Source organism: Gallinula chloropus (assembly GCF_964237585.1).
Source record: "Gallinula chloropus genome assembly, chromosome: 13".
Taxonomy (NCBI): domain Eukaryota; kingdom Metazoa; phylum Chordata; class Aves; order Gruiformes; family Rallidae; genus Gallinula; species Gallinula chloropus.
The window spans coordinates 11,945,521-11,959,176 of record NC_140098.1 but is presented as its reverse complement, the minus strand read 5'-3'; positions in this window follow the sequence as shown (position 1 = coordinate 11,959,176).

Below are 13,656 nucleotides of genomic sequence, written 5' to 3'. Positions count from 1 at the left end.
GGTCTGTTAGGGGTGGCCAAAGGCTGAATGCTGGGGTTTTCCAATGCTCTGCATCTTCTCTCTGGTGAGCAGTTTCCTTCAGATGATTCTTCCAAGCCCTGTCCGTCTGTGGTGCTGATTTTTCCAGGAACTGGCAAGAAAGGAGCTTGAAGAATTTGTCTCATCCAAGAGGTAACTGCAGGTTTAGTAGTTGCTGCTGGAGAAGCTCTTGTGGCAGAGGAAAAGTCTGAGCCAGAAGGAATAGGGATGTAGCTGCTCTGGGAGCTTGGAGCAGAGGCAAAGCAGCTGCAGCTCTGTTTCCTCATGCCCCTCCTCTTCTGCATCCCTCCCACTTCAGTCCCAGGATCTGCATCAGTTGTACCCACTCTCCCAGCTCCGCTTGGAGAACAGTGAGAACAAATGCTCTCTGTGACCTGAGCTCTTCAGAAAATAACCCTGATCAGCTCTGACCCCTCAGGAGGAGGGGAAGAGCAGAGCAAAAACAAGTTGTCATCTAAAGGGAGGGATCAAGCAGCAGCTCCTGGGTGATATAACATTTGCCATTCTGTGAGGAAGTATTGGAACTGGAGGAAAAAGGCTAAAATAGGGGTTTTTTATCAACAGAGCAGGATTTTTTGTTTCATATACGTCAATATGTTTACATCAGAGCATAAATCAACCTGATTAGTTATGTTTTCATCATAAAAAAACCTGGGAGAGCCTTGGATTATTTGTGCCTGAATATTCAAGCATTTTGTTGATCCAGCTGTAAGGAAGTTCTGGTTCAGCACCGTATTTCCAGGAGCATCTGCACTGGAACAGTTTGGTCTGGGTAGCTGTGAGCAGCTGTAGTATTCCCTGCCAGTGACAGAGATATGGACTTAAAAAAAAAAAAAAAGTAGTTTTATTAGGAATTAATGGCTTAGTTATTGGGGGCTTGGTGCTTACTTGTGGAAACAATATTGTTTCAGAAGGCACTATGTACTTTGGTTTTAATGGTCTGTTTCCTCATATTTCTTAAGGGATTCTGTGAACCCTGCAGGCCTCCTTACTAGGAGGGAAACAAAGTTTAGGCAGACATTCACAGTACCTGCACATAGAACAATTTCTTGCACAGGAAAGTACACATCTCCATTGTCAGTGGTTACGAGTCTAGGCACTGGGTCGGACTTGGCCACCACCAGCTCCTGTGGATGTGGGGTTTGGACCAAAGGGAGCCTCTTCATGTTTGAAACAAAGTTCAGCAAGAATTGCCATGTCTTGGGACTTGCCTCTAAGCTCTTGTTGAGAGACATGATAGTGCTTCTGCTCTGATATACCTGTTTAAAATCTGTTATGAAGCTAGACACCTTATTTCGCCACCCAAGTTTTGAGGCTAGTTATGGGGTGAAGTGGGAAGTGGCCAGGGAATGAAAGATGTCCAAGTTGCAGTGGAAAATATATCTGCACCTGTTGTGTGCCAGCAAGCAGGTCACTGTGGCTGGAGCAGCTGCCTGGATGCCACCTGCAGCTCCCTTAGTCTTCTGCGGCCCCGCTGCCTGGCGTGCTGTGGCACAGCACCTCAGACACCATTAAGCCTTCCAGCTTCCCAACTCTGCGTGCTGGGGTCTCTGTGCTCAGTTTAGTTTGCAGGCAGCTGCTTGCGATGCCCCACGTTTCAGGGACCCTGCAAGCTCGGGAGCCGTGCTGCAGAGTTGAGTGCCATCTACTGGCATTTCATCTCCTTTGCTGCTCTCAGACAGCTCCTGCGGGGGTCCTTGTCCTTTTTTCCCCTCAAGCACGCAGTTCCACCGTTCATTAAGTATCTGCTGCTGTTTTAATTTCGTCCTTGTGCACGTACACACCCTTAAATCATGACAATTAAATATGTTTGCTTTTCCTTTTGTGATCATATGTGACCGTTGTAAGGTTACTTCTTGCAATAATATTCGTATAACTTAAGGTAACACTTTAGAGAAGGCTATTGAACGTGATTTCAAATAGCTATTGCTGTATTTGAGATCTGGTTTGGTTTTTTTCCCTTTTTCTTTAATGGGCAGTCATACCACAAAGCATTATTTAAGAAGCACCCGTATCAATCAAAGCAAATGAGGCCCTGCATATTATTCTTTTAGTGGGTTTGGGTAAAATAAAATCTGGAGCATGAGGCATTTCTGCTGGAGGGGATTTCAAACAGTGAGAATTCTATGCGTGTATCCCCTGCAGAACTAACACAGGGTTGCAGATCTAAAAGATTGCATCACACACTAAATGAAAAATGACCAGAGGACAGCATAGCTCTAGCAGTGAGGAGGGATAGACCATAGAATTCCTTAGATTTGTAAAAATAATGTCCAAAACTCTCCTAAATTCTTGAAGAAGAGATCTTACCATCTTTCTTTTCCATCTTCAGAGTACTATTCAAATATTAAAAAAAACTAGACTGCTCCAGACTGGTTGTATTTTTGTGGTTTCGGGGTGTTTTTGCATGTTCAGATTTCAGATTTTTTTGAGTGGGAGGAAAGGTCGATATAGTGGATGGAAATTGACAGTGATCTGCTGAACTAGACATCCAACAAACTAAGAACAAAACCTCATCTTGTACCACAAGTGATCTGAGATGCTGCAAATCTGACTTCAAATGGAAGCTAACCAGTGTGGGAATATTCCTGGCTGGTCTTACTTGGGAGGAAATAATTTCCAGTGGTAATTTACAGGCTTTGCTGAAGACTTATCCTGAAACCATGCTTACCATGGCATTCAAGTATTCCAAAAAAGGTAAAGATTTCTTCTGTTTCCCTCTTTCTTCCATTTGTCAACTGCTGTAAATGGTGTGGTTTTGACAGGGAGAAATCCCTTGTCCTTGAGAATTCACAACTCAAATGCAGCTGGAAGGCTGAGACAAAAGTACTTTGTACAGCATATCCGTTAGTCCGGTTTGGAGGAGAAGATTAAGTCACTTTACTGAGTGCAGGAGCACAAATAGTAAGGGAACCTGTAATGTCTGACTTGCTGGAAGCATTCACATTGTGTATGGTGAACTCACAGTGTTTCACCTGAAAACCCAAAACAATTAACGCACTGTGGATTGAGCTGCACAAAATCTCAGCCTTACAAATTCTGTTGTTCTTTAGAAACTTCATTGCTTCCTGAATGAAGACAACCAATGTGTAAACAGGAGTAAGAGAACATAGGAAAAGGAAACTGCATATTCTCTGTAGAAGGTAAAAAAAAAGGTAGAAAGAAGTCTGACAGACATCATCTTGATCAAGACTGAAGTGGAAGCCAGATGCTGCTGCCTTTGTCTCAGTTGATGTTGGGCTAAATGAAATTATTGAACTTGCATGCTGAGTCCCTGGCTAAGCAGGCATCAGAGGTCTCTTGTTGAAAGAGGACAGCACTGGACCTCTATGGATAAATTGGCAGTCCCACTGTAAGGAGAAGAGAGGGACAATGTCTGCCATAGAAACAAGGGAGAGCGGGTGGGAAAGCCCAAAGCTTGGTAGTATTTAAATAGTAACGTTTTTAGCCGTGTAGGTACAAACTAATTTGTCCATTTCTGATTGCTAATGGGTGCTTCAGCTCCTAATTACACTAAATATCAGGTATGTTGCAAATTACTCTTACTGTTTTGATAGTCATGGTTCAGCTCTTTGATACCTGTGCATTAGCACTCTCAGCCTCTTGAGCTTTGAGTGGAAGGAGGGCACTCAAGCTTAACAGCGAGCAAGAATCTTACTGTTGGGTTTCTCTCTTGCTTTGGAGAGTGTTGGTTACATCTTGGATCTAGATGCATTTAAAGGAAAACAAACAGGCACCCATCCCCAAAAGTCTAGTTTATGTGTTTGAGTTTGGCACCTGTCTTTTTATACTGTGCTCTTCAGAAGGCTGACTTGTGCTGAAAAGCCCTTTAGGCTGAGTGATGAGCTACCTAGATGGCGTTATGAGGAAACAGGTCTGAAATCTCTGCACTTGGAATGTAAAAATCCTCTCCAGTTGTAAATCCTGAGCTTAGTTATGCCCTGTTGCAGTATCAATCACAGAATTATAGAATGGTTTGGGCAGGGAAAAGACCTCAAATGCCATCAAATTCCACCCCCTTGCCATGGGCATGGACACCCTCCACTAGCCCTGGTTGTCCAAATCAACCTGGCCTTGAACGCTTCCAGGGAGGGGGCGTTGTTGCTGCTTCTTTGGACTAAGAGTCCTGTTTGGCTCCAAGTCCTTCAGTGCTATTTCTGTACAGCCCTCAGAAGTATGCTCCTTTCCAGGACTGTCAGCTCTTGCAAATTCCAGCTTTCATCCATTTTAATGTGTTGGGAGGGGGAGCTGAAGTATACAATAAGTTTACCTTCACATACATTTATGGAACAGTCTCAGTTTTACAAGAAACTATTTTATTCTGCTGAATGAAGGTATTGCCAGATTGTTTTCTGTTCTACATGTTGTAACAACTTCTGATTATTCACTAGAAATGACCTGTGGGTAGTTTATGTATTTTGTAGGTTCTTAGTGCATAAATTATGCTAAGGACTCAGTGTTTGTTCTGTGAGGGAATGCCATTAAAATAGGAATATTCCTAAAAACCTCTTAGGCGGCTTTATGGAAGGTGCAGGCCACAGGACTGAGTATGTAGCGTGTATGCTGACTGCCTGAACTGCAGTCACTGAGTGCAGGTGGTGTATTTCAGAAGAAAATACCTCATTTCCTGAGTACTGTAGGCTGTGTGAATGTACCTGTAGTGGTGAGGAGACAAATCAGATGTTACAGAACATCCTTGCATGTATGAGAAAAACTAAGGTAGTTATTCAGAAGCTCATGAAACAGATACAATTTAAAAAAAAAACCCAAACAATTAAAAAAAAAACCAAAACAACTTCTTAAGAATTACTACTTCAGTGTGTATGTAATTTGTCACCTAACCCAGAGACATATGTGGCTCATGTTCAAACAGTTCTCTTGAAGAGTGTGCCTGTAGAAAGTTTCAAAACAATCAGAGATTTTCTTTTTTCATCCTTGGAGAGCTGTTTTATAATGGCTTGTAAAGTCAGTCTCCAAGATAGAAAATTATGTTGCGAATAGTCCAGTCTTCCTCTGGCAGTCTACCATATAGTTACTAAAAAAGCTGATGAATATCTCTTTGCCAATCTCTTTGTTATTTCATACAGTATGCTAAGATAAGGACCACCTTTCTTGATACCAGTACCTGCTATCTGCTAAAAAAAGGAAATGTGAATATACATTCTGGTAAAAGGCTTAAGGCTCTCAGTAACTCTTTACACGTCATATGCTCTGCTAAAATAGCTTATATGCTATTTTTTAAAAAGCCTCTATTTTCTGTGCAGTGGGTTGGGACTGTTTTTTGAAAAAACAATGTCTTTTGCTTCCTGTGTCCTGACTTGAACGTTCACTGTTCAAAATGGTTTTTTACAGTTTAACTTCACACCATGTTCAGTTAATTTTAACTTTGTGACTAGGGATAGAAAGTAAGGCATGTGAAACTTTGGATTGACTTCTGGTATAGGTTTTAGATTCAGTATACAGAATGTGCTTGGTGAGGGAAGGTTGTAATATGCCTAAACTGATTTTGTGACTGCATAATCCCTAAAGCTCATGGAGTTTAACTAACCACTCCTCCTATGTTTTTTATATACAAACAATCAGTCATGTAATTCAAAACTACTCCTGAATAATATAAACACCTTGTGTCCTTCTTTCTACATTGCAGGAGCTGTAGGTAATATAAAAACTAATTTGACAAAAATCACTTTTAACCTAACCTGTGTTTGAAATCTTTCAACTTCCACAATTTATGACTCAGTAATTCAAGATCTTTCATTTAGCTTTCTTTGAGACTGTCTAGAATAGCTATGTATGTGACAGGACTTCTTGAAGACATTTTTCTGTCAACTTCAGTGAGAGGCCCTTCAAAGTGAAAGAAATTAGTTTAGGACTTCAGTGAAAGATTTTCAGCTGTAGCAAGATACTTAGTCAACAGTCAAAATCACATCAGCTCCATTCTTGAAGCAAAGGAAACTGGAAACTTGTAACAATTCAAAATTCAGTGACTTTTCCCTGTATAATAGGTATTGGGATTGCACAAATGAATAAAAACAGCAATGTTGAAATATTGGTCTGTCTTTATGTAAACTGAAGTGTGTGATGCCATTGACTTTGCTTCAGGCACTTTGGCAGCCTATTTTGAAGCAAAGTAAATGAACTGACAACTTCCTAAACTAGCTCTATCACGGGCACGATGAACAGGTCTGGTTAAATACACAGCAGTTTAGATGCTCCTTCATGTGGAGAAAAATCCTTCACATTACTTTTCCGTATCTTCCTTACTGGACAGGTAGATGCATGGCAGCTATTGCTGATTATAAATACCCTATAAATTCTAGGTAAGGCAAGCAAAAGTAATTTATAATAAAAATAAAACCACTTCAAAAAGCATTGTATCCACAGTTTGAAGACTTTCTTCTGTAGTTTAGTTTTTGATAAGCCAGGTAGAGTTGTTTAATGAAGCTTGTTATTCATTTACAACCAACTGAGTAACAAACTATGATCTTCTGTCTAATAGACATTATATTGGAATAATGCTACAGAAAATGAAGTCTGTTGGGCATATAGTTGGCAGGTATATGTAAAACTAGGACAAAAAGACGCCTGGCCCATAATGAACCTCAAAACAGGATGTGCGTTGATTATATAGAGAATAAGAAGGTCCTGGCTTGTGTCATCAGATTCAACACAACAGATCCTCTTCCTGTGTGCTCCTGTGGTTTTGTGCACAGCTCTTCTGTGAAGTGGGTGTGGTCAAAGTGATGTGCTTGATGTCTCATATTTTGGCCATACACAGAACAAAAATATGTCTTGATTTTGGGCCTCATGTGTGTGAGATTTTTGAGACACATATATGACTCTATGCAAAGGGCAATCACATCCCAGGGCAGAGTCTGAGGAGATGTACTTGCATTGTGAAAGCTGGAAGCAGAATGTCTTCTGGGAAAGGCACTGCTCCCTTTGTTAATACCAGACTTGATGGTGTTTAGATGAATGAAAGCTGAGAGGATATTACAACTTGGTTCATCCAGGTCTGAAAAACAGATCATTCTATGACAGTGTGACAACACTTAGCTCCTCAGGGTGATAAACTAGTTTAAGGCTGGTTCACAAATCTGTTTTTCCTTTGTGTGCATCAACATGACTTTACCTAACTGGTTGGGTAAGATCACTTGTCTGGTTCATCTTTTAATACTCTTTCTGTAACAAGATACACTGCCAAGTGACCAGTTTGGGACCATAACAAAATTCTGCGGTAGTTGTCCTGAGTAAGTCCTGGTCTCTTGCTGTGCAAATAACCCTTTTACTCAGTAAGTCCAGACTCTATCACAAATTGCTGCATTTTACAAAAGGAGAGATGTGAGTGCACATGCTGTGCTTTAATATCAATTTAGCGAAAAGGTTCTGTGGTGACTTTCTCTCAAAGATACATGGGAGCTCCCTTTCCAATAGGACGACAGCAATTTTCTATCTACTGCCTTATTCAGATTACTGCCCAATTCCTCAATTAAAGAAACCTGTTCTTAAGAAACACAGTAAGTTGCATAGATGATAAAGTACCTCAGAAACAATAGATACTAAATTGGCAAATTTTCTGGTATAATAGAGATGTCCCAAGATGAAGGTACTGTGAAGTCTTTTACCACTCCTTTGTCCTGGAACTTGTGCTTAGCTTGGTAGATACAGTACTACTATAAAATCTGTAACTTGCAACTTGTGAGACTTGGAGTATACATTACTACTGTAAAATCAAAAGCTCTTGTTTTGGACTGGGGCCGCTTCAAAAAGCGTAGATTAGTAATAATCCCTGGACGATTGCAGAGGCATGAAACAGGCTTTGTGCAGGACAGGAATACAGACACATTTCCTTTTACCATCTACCAGGTCTAAAAAACAGTCAGGAAATTCAGGATATCAATAAGGAATCATCTCCTAAAAAGGAAAGAAAATGGCATATTTCTGTCTATATTCCATTGCTGATATTTTGCTCTCGTTAACTCTTGTCAAGAAAGACCTATGCGAGACCTCTTTCATGGCTCTCAAAAGTTGGAGCTCTTTCTGGTAAATCCGTAGCTTCAGCGATCCCCCAAGTCATTTGAGGGCAGTTCTTGCTTTTCCAATGCACATGTGTGAGTGCAGCCTAGGCAGTGGTCAGTGACATCTCCTGGAAGGAGGAGGAGGAGTAGGGATGGAGGCATGGCATGAGGGTTGATGTCTGAACATTCTTGCTGCCTACCAAAACAGCAAGCTGGAGCTGATCTGATTTGGCGTGGGTGGGATGGAGGGAAGGAGTGGTGGGACAGAAAGAGTGTGCTTCCTCCCAAGAAGTGTGGGAAAGTGGATATGGGTTCACTTAATGAGAATTTTTCTCCAAATGATGAATTCTAGTCTTTGCTCTGTGTATAAAAGGAAAATCTATTGTTTTGTTTGGAATATTAATAATTTTAATACTGATACTTGAAACTGGAAAGATTTTTTTTTTAGGAAACCTTGGTTACTTCAATATAATTTGTTAAACTGAAAAAAAAAATTAACCCAAAACCAGACCCAACCAGAAGTTTCTGGATTTACTGTCCCACTCACCAGCGTATTACAGAATAACTGACTTTGCTTTCTCCATGGAATTGTGTTTTACATTGCTCTTTAAAAACAAAAGGGGGTCTGTGTGCTTAAGTGTTAAACTGAGCACAGGACACTAAAATTAAAATGAATAGAACTGAGACTCTTCTTCCAATATCCTAGAGTATGCTGACATGCTTGCAGTTAAAGGTCGTTGGGAGCTTCTACTCATAATGGTTTTCTGGTGCAAATGGTTCTTTCCCAAAACTGGAAAATTTTGTTAAAAACAGCTGGCTAGCTACTTGGGACAAAAGGGGAGAGTGAAGGGCAATATCCTTAGCTCTAACTTAAAATAGAATCATTTTTGTTAACAAAATGTAATTTACAAATAATACTACGTGCAACTTGAATGATGTTTATGCTGAACTATCTTTGGGATTGTGTTAGCTCTTGAGCACAATTTATAATACTTACAGCTTAGCAAAATAAGAAGCAAACAATAAGAGATCTAAAGGATAAAGCTTAAAATCAGTGGAAAACAGAGTACTTTTCTCACTGTCTTCTATGTTAAAAAATAATTTTCTTAAAAAAGCAAACAAACCCAAACAAAAATGAACGGGAAACCAAAACCAACAGAAGATACCATCCTGTCAAACACCATGATCTGGCTGTTGTTACATGGCAACAGGATTGAAGCATTCTTTGGACATAGTTTTCAACACCAGTGAACACTGTAACCTGAAGGTCACACCTGGTAACTTGCTTGTTGCTAGTAGTGTGAGTGACTTCAATGAATGAAACCCTCCTGTCCTTCCTGAGCTGTGTGATCTTCCCTTTCCCCAGAACAATCCAGAGAGTAAACATTAAAAAAAAAGTAAAAATTCAAATGTTATGTGGGGCAAGGCACAGAAATTTAATTCACTGTGCTGTGTTTCTGAATGTTTGTCAGTTTACATCACTGAAATATTTCACCTATGTTTAAATTTATACTATCAGAGCTGTCAGTTGTGAGCGCAGGGGTAAAACATCTCCAGAAACTGTAGCTGCTCTATTTCAGGGCATGAGCTCCAGTGAAGGAAGGAATAAGGAGGGCTTGGGCTTGCCCCAAGCCTGGGCATCATCTGCAAATCAGAGAAAGTGATGATGCTTTTAGGCATCCCCCCAAACTCAAAGCAAAGTCTTTGAAAACTCAAAGGAAAAAAACAGCCCGTTATTAGGTGGCTGGAAGGAGGCTTACTGAGTGGACTTGCTATCGATTGTTTTTTCATTGATAGCAAAAGTATTGGCTTTTCTTGGAATCCTGTGCTGAGTGGGAAGCCCACTGTTCAGTGGAGCTTGCAGCCCTGTGTGGCTGTAGGTGCCTAATAGCAAAAGAGCAGCTGCTACTTTCAGTAGGTATGAATGGCTTGGCTCTTGATGAAAAAATGGAGTAAGGTAACAGAAATAGAGCTTTGAGAACTATGCTTATTTTTTTTAGTGGTTCTGTATGCACATATTGTATGTGATCTGTGATCTCAGAACTGTGTTCACGTCTGCTGGTCAAACGTGGTCAAAGGTCAGGAAACTGTGGCAGCTTTGGCCACCCACAAGACAAGGAGAACATGGGAAAAAGAAATTTATACTGACTTGGTTTGTAACCCTTTTAATTTCCAAATCTTAGATTAATATTCCGTGCGTGGTCTTAATCTGAGAAAGGTGTTGCAGCTATGCTGATTTAAATAGATTAAAACAACCAATTAACCTCCCTTGCAACCCTTCCTTGAAGTGTAAACTCACTCCACTTTAGGACCTGGAACTAATACTGAGATCAGAAGAAACAGATGGAATTTAATTTGCAATACTTAAGACTGCCTGTGTTACTAGTTTTATGCAAACAGGAATCCTAATACATGGGATTTCCTCTTCTTAACGTGTAGCGGTTTCTAATTAAAACGCTGATGCCTGCACTTAAGAAATGCTAAACTGACAGCCTTGGAGATTGCAATCTTTACACAGAAGTAAGATACCAAGTTCAGATACTCAACAAGCAGTGGTTATAGTACTACGTTAATGCAGCTTGTCCCTAAGATACCTCACTGTTTGTGGTTTTGATGCATATTCCCACACAAAACTATACTCGTGCCAAATGCTAGAGTGCTGTCATGTAGGGTGGATGATGCCACGAGCTGATAGAGTAGAAAGCTTTTATGGAGAAGCAAAATTGCAGTTAAAAATGTAGGCATCTGTGTTTGAAAAACCATCTGCAGTAATACACATTTTAATCTGTGCTGGTAGTAAAAACGCTAGTGCTTTTTGGGCATGTAAGTTTTGAAGTTAGTGTATCTGCTTAGTGGCTGGAACAAACCTTACTTGTAACATTACCCTGCTGTGTTCTGACAGCAGCTAGTATGAGCCTAAGTGCTTGTTTTATCTAAGTGCCGTTATTTTATAGCTTCTTAGTTTGATCCAAAATACGTCTGAGGTGAAAACAGTGTGATATAAGCATATAGAGATAGCTATTATCAGGCAGAGACAGCTGTGTAACAACATTCTGCACAAGAAGATAGGTCTCAGAGTATTTACCAGGAAAACAGCCCTATGACGGACTCTGCATGAGGAATGTGCATTGTAAATGGCACATTATAAGAATTATTATACATGAGCAGCTGCTAAGGCTCATCCAGGGCTATTGGAATAAAAAGATAGGAGAAAACTGACTGTACACCAAAGGAAGAATTTGGCTTTTAGCAGCTTTACAAATCAGCTTGAAGAGCAAAGGGGTGAGCTCTTAAGTGTCTGAGCAGGAGCTCAATGCCTCAGCAAAAATGTTGATGAACAAGCAGTTGGTGAGCTTTGCTTTCTTCAAAGCATGTGTAAACAGAGAGTTTTAGGTAGAAATCTGATCAGAGATGAAACTTGACTTTGCAAGGATTGAAAATTAAGACAATAGGAAAAATCACTTGCAAGTAATGATGGTTATGTGGTATTACTTTGGAAGAAGAGGATGGCAATTTGAAAAATTGAAAATAAGCAAGGAAACATGAGCTACAGATGGGAAAATATGTGTCTGTTATTTGCCACTTTAAGTTCAGGTGATAGTTTCCTGTCATGGACATAAAAATAGACCTGGCCTGGATCAAGCTTCAGATTACATGGAGGATATTTTCTAAAGGAAATATTTGTCTTTCCTATTGACAAGACAAAATTGAATTAATATAATTTAGGATTCTTTAGTGCACTTAAGTTGATGGTAAATGTTTATAAGTGAAGTTCACTGAAGTAGCAACATGCACTAGGATTCCAAGTGATCTGGGGAGTTCTGTTTAAGTTTTCAATTACTGGGAACTGGAGGATTGATGACAGGCATATGTTCCAGGTAGGACGTAATTTACACAACAATTCTGTGGCAGTTTTGTGAGACTTGGTTATTGCTCTGCTATGGAGTCATAAACAAAAGCATGATGGTCTTTTGGTTTTCTGTAGAAAGTATGAAGTAAAATAAAAAATTATGATAAGCAAACCTTACTTCTCTTGAAACTGCGGGGTTGTGGTTTCACATGTATTTGTTTCCAAGCTGTCAGTTCCCACAAAGGGAGTGAAAAGTCACAGAAGGTTCAGAGAAAGAAGCATCTTCAGAAAGGTCACCTGTAACTTGTAAGTATTTTGACCTTTACAAATATCTCACAATGGCACTGCAAGTCCTGATTTAAAATCCAGCAGGTATAGTAACAAAGGGGTACATATTTATTGGCTTATTTGTACTCAGTGTAACAAAATAAGGTTGGCAGTAAGGTGTATACGCCTGTACCTGTGTTTACTACAAGTTCAAATCTAAGAGACTCTTCTTAGAGCACGTCAGCAAGAGGATGAGAGGCAACCATCATAGATAGCAAGGGAGATTCCAGTTGAATGTTAATTAAAAAAAATTATTATTTTTTTTTAATCACAGTTTAAATGAGCAAGCACTGCAACAGGAACCTTCAAAGGTTGTATAATCTTTTTCCTTGAAGACATCAACCTCATCAGGCTGGCATCTGGTGGCTGGAGTAGATGACAGCCCACCAGAAATTTCTTTCAACCTTTCTGTCATGAAGGGTACCTTCAACAATATAAACAGAACAGTGTTGAACATATTGTTTATTAGTGGTCCACGCAAACAGCCTGCCACAAGAGGGAGAGAATGCTGGCTTTTAAACCATACAGATACGGTTTCTGAGTTCCGGCTGAGCTGTAACCGCTGAAAACTCTGAAGGGGAAATCTTGCCTGTCACGCAAGCTAAAGAAATAGAGGACATTTCTTGGTTGCTGCTCTGATGCCAGGAGATCCCAGTGCCAAGCTTTAACTGTTGCATTCAACACAGTGGAATGTGGATTTCAACTGCTGCATTTTCCTAAGAAGGTAACCTGCTCTAAGGAGCCTTTAGACAAACAAGGAAAAGCTGTAAATCTCATGTCAACTTCCACTTTTCAACTCTGTTCAGCATGGAAAAAAGCTGTGTGGGTTTTGTGTTTTAAATGTTGTTTAAATAGGGGTGCCAAATATACCACATTCTTAATTTTGTGTAGTGCTTGCAATACTCTTTCAGTTTTCAAGATCTGATGGCTGAAGTATAAATTATGGGACTTTTTATTTAAAGAGTTTCAAAGTTCAGATGAGTCTTACAAAGTGTACAGAATATAACTTATATATATAAAAAGTATATTTTGCATGGAACCTAGAAGATAGTTGTATATAGCAAATCTATAGGAATTTATTGTAGCTACCAAAAAGAATTATTTTTTACAAATACACAAAACAGAGATTGGTAATCTGTAGTAATTCTGCTAGCATCCAGCTGCTTGTAGAACATGCAACTACGCTTCCTGCTGTAAAATATTCCTGAAAATAGCTATGGACTTCATAATGATGAAAAAACACTTACATTTTGGGCCAAAATTTACATCGTGTAGCTGTTTTTATAGCATCAGAACAATCTTTTTGTGTGAACAAGGCTTGGTACTTTCACATTAAGCATTTTGAACTGATAAGTTATGTGAGTTTGTGAAATAGCAGTTATGTTGTGCTATGTCAAAGAGAATGTAATAAGCTATAAAATC